This window comes from Hypanus sabinus, unplaced genomic scaffold (genome assembly GCF_030144855.1).
Source record: "Hypanus sabinus isolate sHypSab1 unplaced genomic scaffold, sHypSab1.hap1 scaffold_674, whole genome shotgun sequence".
NCBI classification, from domain to species: Eukaryota; Metazoa; Chordata; class Chondrichthyes; order Myliobatiformes; family Dasyatidae; genus Hypanus; species Hypanus sabinus.
In genome coordinates, this window is record NW_026781527.1 from 242142 (window position 1) to 251667 (window position 9526).

The window sequence follows — 9526 nt, forward strand, 5'->3', positions numbered from 1 at the left end:
CTCACTCTGTGCTACTGAACAGAAACATCCCAGTCTCAATATAACCCCTCACTCTGTGGTACTGAACAGAAACACCCCAGTCTCAATATAACCCCTCACTCTGTGCTACTGAACAGAAACATCCCAGTCCCAATATAACCCCTCACTCTGATCTACTGAACAGAAACACCCCAGTCCCAATATAACCCCTCACTCTGATCTACTGAACAGAAACACCCCAGTCCCAATATAACCCCTCACTCTGATCTACTGAACAGAAACACCCCAGTCCCAATATAATCCCTCACTCTGATCTACTGAACATAAACACCCCAGTCTCAATATAACCCCTCACTCTGAACTACTGAACAGAAACACCCCAGTCCCAATATAACCCCTCACTCTGTACTACTGAACAGAAACACCCCAGTCCCAATATAACCCCTCACTCTGTGGTGCTGAACAGAAACTCCCCAGTCCCAATATAACCCCTCACTCTGTACTACTGAACTGAAACACCCCTGTCCCAATATAACCCCTCACTCTGTACTACTGAACTGAAACACCCCAGTCCCAATATAACCCCTTAGTCTGTGCTACTGAATAGAAACACCCCAGTCCCAATATAACCCCTCGCTCTGTACTACTGAACAGAAACACCCCTGTCCCAATATAACCCCTCACTCTGTACTAGTGAACAGAAACACCCCAGTCCCAATAAAACCCCTCACTCTGATCTACTGAACAGAAACACCCCAGTCCCAATATAATCCCTCACTCTGATCTACTGAACATAAACACCCCAGTCTCAATATAACCCCTCACTCTGAACTACTGAACAGAAACACCCCAGTCCCAATATAACCCCTCACTCTGTACTACTGAACTGAAACACCCCAGTCCCAATATAACCCCTCACTCTGTGGTACTGAACAGAAACTCCCCAGTCCCAATATAACCCCTCACTCTGTACTACTGAACTGAAACACCCCAGTCCCAATATAACCCCTCGCTCTGTACTACTGAACAGAAACACCCCAGTCCCAATATAACCCCTCACTCTGTACTACTGAATAGAAACACCCCAGTCCCAATATAACCCCTCACTCTGTACTACTAAACAGAAACACACCAGTCCCAATATAACCCCTCGCTCTGTACTACTGAACAGAAACACCCCTGTCCCAATATAACCCCTCACTCTGTACTACTGAACAGAAACACCCCAGTCCCAATATAACCCCTCACTCTGTGGTACTGAACAGAAACACCCCAGTCTCAATATAACCCCTCACTCTGTGCTACTAAACAGAAACACCCCAGTCCCAATATAACCCCTCACTCTGTGCTACTGAACAGAAACACCCCAGTCTCAATATAACCCCTCACTCTGTGCTACTGAACAGAAACACCCCAGTCCCAATATAACCCCTCACTCTGAACTACTGAACAGAAACATCCCAGTCCCAATATAACCCCTCACTCTGTGCTACTGAACAGAAACATCCCAGTCTCAATATAACCCCTCACTCTGTGGTACTGAACAGAAACACCCCAGTCTCAATATAACCCCTCACTCTGTGCTACTGAACAGAAACATCCCAGTCCCAATATAACCCCTCACTCTGTGGTACTGAACAGAAACACCCCACTCTCAATATAACCCCTCACTCTGTGGTACTGAACAGAAACACCCCAGTCTCAATATAACCCCTCGCTCTGTGCTACTGAACAGAAACATCCCAGTCCCAATATAACCCCTCACTCTGTGGTACTGAACAGAAACACCCCACTCTCAATATAACCCCTCACTCTGTGCTACTAAACAGAAACACCCCAGTCTCAATATAACCCCTCACTCTGTGCTACTGAACAGAAACACCCCATCTCAATATAACCCCTCACTCTGTGCTACTGAACAGAAACACCCCAGTCTCAATATAACCCCTCACTCTGTGCTACTGAACAGAAACACCCCAGTCCCAATATAACCCCTCACTCTGATCTACTGAACAGAAACACCCCAGTCCCAATATAACCCCTCACTCTGATCTACTGAACAGAAACACCCCAGTCCCAATATAACCCCTCACTCTGATCTACTGAACAGAAACACCCCAGTCCCAATATAACCCCTCACTCTGATCTACTGAACAGAAACACCCCAGTCCCAATATAATCCCTCACTCTGATCTACTGAACATAAACACCCCAGTCTCAATATAACCCCTCACTCTGAACTACTGAACAGAAACACCCCAGTCCCAATATAACCCCTCACTCTGTACTACTGAACAGAAACACCCCAGTCCCAATATAACCCCTCACTCTGTGGTGCTGAACAGAAACTCCCCAGTCCCAATATAACCCCTCACTCTGTACTACTGAACTGAAACACCCCTGTCCCAATATAACCCCTCACTCTGTACTACTGAACTGAAACACCCCAGTCCCAATATAACCCCTTAGTCTGTGCTACTGAATAGAAACACCCCAGTCCCAATATAACCCCTCGCTCTGTACTACTGAACAGAAACACCCCTGTCCCAATATAACCCCTCACTCTGTACTAGTGAACAGAAACACCCCAGTCCCAATATAACCCCTAACTCTGTACTAGTGAACAGAAACACTCCAGTCCCAATATAACCCCTCACTCTGTACTAGTGAACAGAAACACCCCAGTCCCAATATAACCCCTCACTCTGATCTACTGAACAGAAACACCCCAGTCCCAATATAACCCCTAACTCTGTACTAGTGAACAGAACCACTCCAGTCTCAATATAACCCCTCACCCTCTACTACTGAACAGAAACACCCCAGTCCCAATATAACCCCTGACTATGTAATACTGAACAGAAACACCCCAGTCTCAATATAACCACTCACTCTGTACTAGTGAACAGAAACACACCAGTTCCAATATAACCCCTCACTCGGTACTACTGAACAGAAACACCCCAGTCTCAATAAAACCCCTCACTCTGTGCTACTGAACAGAAACATCCCAGTCTCAATATAACCCCTCACTCGGTACTACTGAACAGAAACACCCCAGTCTCAATAAAACCCCTTACTCTGTACTACTGAACAGAAATACCCCAGTCCCAATATAACCCCTCGCTCTGTGCTACTGAACAGAAACACCCCAGTCCCAATATAACCCCTCACTCTGTACGTGAACAGAAACACCCCAGTCCCAATATAACCCCTCACTCTGTACGTGAACAGAAACATCCCAGTCTCAATATAACCCCTCACTCGGTACTACTGAACAGAAACACCCCAGTCTCAATAAAACCCCTTACTCTGTACTACTGAACAGAAATACCCCAGTCCCAATATAACCCCTCGCTCTGTGCTACTGAACAGAAACACCCCAGTCCCAATATAACCCCTCACTCTGTACTACTGAACAGAAACACCCCAGTCCCAATATAACCCCTCACTCTGTGGTACTGAACAGAAACACCCCAGTCCCAATATAACCCCTGACTCTGTGCTACTGAACAGAAACACCCCAGTCCCAATATAACCCCTGACTCTGTGCTACTGAACAGAAACACCCCAGTCCCAATATAACCCCTCACACTGTGCTACTGAACAGAAACACCCCAGTCCCAATATAACCCCTCACTCTGTACTACTGAACAGAAACACCCCAGTCCCAATATAACCCCTGACTCTGTGCTACTGAACAGAAACACCCCAGTCCCAATATAACCCCTCACTCTGTACTAGTGAACAGAAACACCCCAGTCCCAATATAACCCCTCACTCTGTACTACTGAACAGAAACACCCCAGTCCCAATATAACCTCTCACTCTGTACTAGTGAACAGAAACACCCCAGTCCCAATATAACCCCTCACTCTGTACTAGTGAACAGAAACACCCCAGTCCCAATATAACCCCTCACTCTGTGGTACTGAACAGAAACACCCCAGTCCCAATATAACCCCTCACTCTGTACTACTGAACAGAAACACCCCAGTCCCAATATAACCCCTCACTCTGTGGTACTGAACAGAAACTCCCCAGTCCCAATATAACCCCTCGCTCTGTACTACTGAACAGAAACACCCCAGTCCCAATATAACCCCTCACTCTGTGCTACTGAACAGAAACACCCCAGTCCCAATATAACCCCTCACTCTGTGGTACTGAACAGAAATACCCCAGTCCCAATATAACCCCTCACTCTGTGGTACTGAACAGAAACTCCCCAGTCCCAATATAACCCCTCACTCTGTACTACTGAACTGAAACACCCCAGTCCCAATATAACCCCTCACTCTGTACTACTGAACAGAAACACCCCTGTCCCAATATAACCCCTCACTCTGTACTACAGAACAGAAACACCCCAGTCCCAATATAACCCCTTAGTCTGTGCTACTGAATAGAAACACCCCAGTCCCAATATAACCCCTCGCTCTGTACTACTGAACAGAAACACCCCTGTCCCAATATAACCCCTCACTCTGTACTACAGAACAGAAACACCCCAGTCCCAATATAACCCCTTAGTCTGTGCTACTGAATAGAAACACCCCAGTCCTAATATAACCCCTCGCTCTGTACTACTGACCAGAAACACCCCTGTCCCAATATAACCCCTCACTCTGTACTACAGAACAGAAACACCCCAGTCCCAATATAACCCCTTAGTCTGTGCTACTGAATAGAAACACCCCAGTCCCAATATAACCCCTCGCTCTGTACTACTGAACAGAAACACCACTGTCCCAATATAACCCCTCATTCTGTACTACTGAACAGAAACACCCCAGTCCCAATATAACCCCTCGCTCTGTACTACTGAACAGAAACACCCCTGTCCCAATATAACCCCTCACTCTGTGCTACTGAACAGAAACATCCCAGTCTCAATATAAGCCATCACTCTGAACTACTGAACAGAAACACCGCAGTCCCAATATAACCACTCACTCTGTGCTACTGAACAGAAACATCCCAGTCCCAATATAACCCCTCACTCTGTGGTACTGAACAGAAACACCCCAGTCTCAATATAACCCCTCGCTCTGTGCTACTGAACAGAAACATCCCAGTCCCAATATAACCCCTCACTCTGTGGTACTGAACAGAAACACCCCAGTCTCAATATAACCCCTCACTCTGTGCTACTAAACAGAAACACCCCAGTCCCAATATAACCCCTAACTCTGTACTAGTGAACAGAAACACCCCAGTCTCAATATAACCCCTCACTCTGTGCTACTGAACAGAAACACCCCAGTCTCAATATAACCCCTCACTCCGTACTACTGAACAGAAACACCCCAGTCCCAATATAACCCCTGACTCTGTGCTACTGAACAGAAACACCCCAGTCCCAATATAACCCCTCACTCTGTACTACCGAACAGAAACACCCCAGTCCCAATATAACCCCTCACTCTGTACTAGTGAACAGAAACACCCCAGTCCCAATATAACCTCTCACTCTGTACTAGTGAACAGAAACACCCCAGTCCCAATATAACCCCACACTCTGTACTAGTGAACAGAAACACCCCAGTCCCAATATAACCCCTCACTCTGTGGTACTGAACAGAAACACCCCAGTCCCAATATAACCCCTCACTCTGTACTACTGAACAGAAACACCCCAGTCCCAATATAACCCCTCACTCTGTGGTACTGAACAGAAACTCCCCAGTCTCAATATAACCCCTCACTCTGTACTAGTGAACAGAAACACCCCAGTCCCAATATAACCCCTCACTCTGTACTAGTGAACAGAAACACCCCAGTCCCAATATAACCCCTCACTCTGTGCTACTGAACAGAAACACCCCAGTCCCAATATAACCCCTCACTCTGTACTAGTGAACAGAAACACCCCAGTCCCAATATAACCCCTCACTCTGTGGTACTGAACAGAAACACCCCAGTCCCAATATAACCCCTCACTCTGTGGTACTGAACAGAAACTCCCCAGTCCCAATATAACCCCTCACTCTGTACTACTGAACTGAAACACCCCAGTCCCAATATAACCCCTTAGTCTGTGCTACTGAATAGAAACACCCCAGTCCTAATATAACCCCTCGCTCTGTACTACTGCCCAGAAACACCCCTGTCCCAATATAACCCCTCACTCTGTACTACAGAACAGAAACACCCCAGTCCCAATATAACCCCTTAGTCTGTGCTACTGAATAGAAACACCCCAGTCCCAATATAACCCCTCGCTCTGTACTACTGAACAGAAACACCACTGTCCCAATATAACCCCTCACTCTGTACTAGTGAACAGAAACACCCCAGTCCCAATATAACCCCTCACTCTGATCTACTGAACAGAAATACCCCAGTCCCAATATAACCACACTCTGTGGTACTGAACAGAAACACCCCAGTCCCAATATAACCCCTCACTCTGTACTACTGAACTGAAACACCCCAGTCCCAATATAACCCCTCACTCTGTGCTACTGAACAGAAACACCCCAGTCTCAATATAACCCCTTAGTCTGTGCTACTGAATAGAAACACCCCAGTCCCAATATAACCCCTCGCTCTGTACTACTGAACAGAAACACCCCTGTCCCAATATAACCCCTCACTCTGTACTACTGAACAGAAACACCCCAGTCCCAATATAACCCCTCGCTCTGTACTACTGAACAGAAACACCCCAGTCCCAATATAACCCCTCGCTCTGTACTACTGAACAGAAACACCCCAGTCCCAATATAACCCCTCGCTCTGTACTACTGAACAGAAACACCCCAGTCCCAATATAACCCCTCGCTCTGTACTACTGAACAGAAACACCCCTGTCCCAATATAACCCCTCACTCTGTACTACTGAACAGAAACACCCCAGTCCCAATATAACCCCTCGCTCTGTACTACTGAACAGAAACACCCCAGTCCCAATATAACCCCTCGCTCTGTACTACTGAACAGAAACACCCCTGTCCCAATATAACCCCTCACTCTGTACTACTGAACAGAAACACCGCAGTCCCAATATAACCCCTCGCTCTGTACTACTGAACAGAAACACCCCAGTCCCAATATAACCCCTCGCTCTGTACTACTGAACAGAAACACCCCAGTCCCAATATAACCCCTCACTCTGTGGTACTGAACAGAAACACCCCACTCTCAATATAACCCCTCACTCTGTGGTACTGAACAGAAACGCCCCAGTCCCAATATAACCCCTCACTCTGTGCTACTGAACAGAAACACCCCACTCTCAATATAACCCCTCACTCTGTGCTACTGAACAGAAACACCCCAGTCCCAATATAACCCCTCACACTGTGCTACTGAACAGAAACACCCCAGTCCCAATATAACCCCTCACTCTGAGGTACTGAACAGAAACTCCCCAGTCCCAATATAACCCCTCACTCTGTACTACTGAACAGAAACACCCCAGTCCCAATATAACCCCTCACTCTGTGGTACTGAACAGAAACACCCCAGTCCCAATATAACCCCTCACTCTGTACTACTGAACAGAAACACCCCAGTTCCAATATAACCACACTCTGTGGTACTGAACAGAAACACCCCAGTCCCAATATAACCCCTAACTCTGTACTAGTGAACAGAAACACTCCAGTCTCAATATAACCCCTCACCCTCTACTACTGAACCGAAACACCCCAGTCCCAATATAACCCCTGACTATGTAATACTGAACAGAAACACCCCAGTCTCAATATAACCACTCACTCTGTACTAGTGAACAGAAACACCCCAGTCTCAATATAACCCCTCACTCTGTACTACTGAACAGAAACACCCCAGTTCCAATATAACCACACTCTGTGGTACTGAACAGAAACACCCCAGTCTCAATATAACCCCTCACTCTGTACTACTGAACAGAAACACCCCAGTCCCAATATAACCCATCACTCTGTACTACTGAACAGAAACACCCCAGTCCCAATATAACCCCTAACTCTGTACTAGTGAACAGAAACACTCCAGTCTCAATATAACCCCTCACCCTCTACTACTGAACCGAAACACCCCAGTCCCAATATAACCCCTCACTCTGTACTACTGAACAGAAATACCCCAGTCCCAATATAACCCCTCACTCTGTACTACTGAACAGAAACCCCCCAGTCCCAATATAACCCCTCACTCTGTGCTACTGAACAGAAACTCCCCAGTCCCAATATAACCCCTCACTCTGTACTACTGAACAGAAATACCCCAGTCCCAATATAAGCCATCACTCTGAACTACTGAACAGAAACACCCCAGTCTCAATATAACCCCTCACTCTGTACTACTGAACAGAAACACCCCAGTCCCAATATAACCCCTCACTCTGAGGTACTGAACAGAAACACCCCAGTCGCAATATAACCCCTCACTCTGTGCTACTGAACAGAAACACCCCAGTCCCAATATAACCCCTCACTCTGTACTACTGAACAGAAACACCCCAGTCCCAATATAACCCCTCACTCTGTACTACTGAACAGAAACACCCCAGTCCCAATATATCCCCTCACTCTGTGCTACTGAACAGAAACACCCCAGTCCCAATATAACCCCTGACTATGTACTACTGAACAGAAACACCCCAGTCCCAATATATCCCCTCACTCTGTACGTGAACAAAAACACCCCAGTCTCAATATAAGCCATCACTCTGTACTACTGAACAGAAACACCGCAGTCCCAATATAACCCCTCACACTGTGGTACTGAACAGAAACACCCCAGTCTCAATATAACCCCTCACTCTGTACTACTGAACAGAAACACCCCAGTCCCAATATAACCCCTCGCTCTGTGCTACTGAACAGAAACACCCCAGTCCCAATATAACCCCTCACTCTGTACGTGAACAAAAACACCCCAGTCTCAATATAAGCCATCACTCTGTACTACTGAACAGAAACACCCCAGTCCCAATATAACCCCTCACACTGTGGTACTGAACAGAAACACCCCTGTCCCAATATAACCCCTCACTCTGTACTACTGAACAGAAACACCCCAGTCCCAATATAACCCCTCACACTGTGCTACTGAACAGAAACACCCCAGTCCCAATATAACCCCTCACTCTGAGGTACTGAACAGAAACTCCCCAGTCCCAATATAACCCCTCACTCTGTACTACTGAACAGAAACACCCCAGTCCCAATATAACCCCTCACTCTGTGGTACTGAACAGAAACACCCCAGTCGCAATATAACCCCTCACTCTGTACTATTGAACAGAAACACCCCAGTCCAAATATAACCCCTCTTTGTGCTTTTGAGTACAGAAAAAAAACATTAAATCTGTTTCAAGGGATAAGATCCTTCCGCACAGCAGTTAGCTGCCTATCACAGTCTCTCACTATAATCCTATTAAATGTGGGCAACTTGGTAAAGCATTTCTCATTCAGCCTGAGAACGAGAGATACGGAAAGAAACTGGCAGCGGATACCATAAAAAGAAATAAATTCAATCCTAACCAATTGCTGCTTTATTGTTAATAGAAAACCAACAAGACAGGATAGAGGTAAGTAAGATGCCAGTAGAT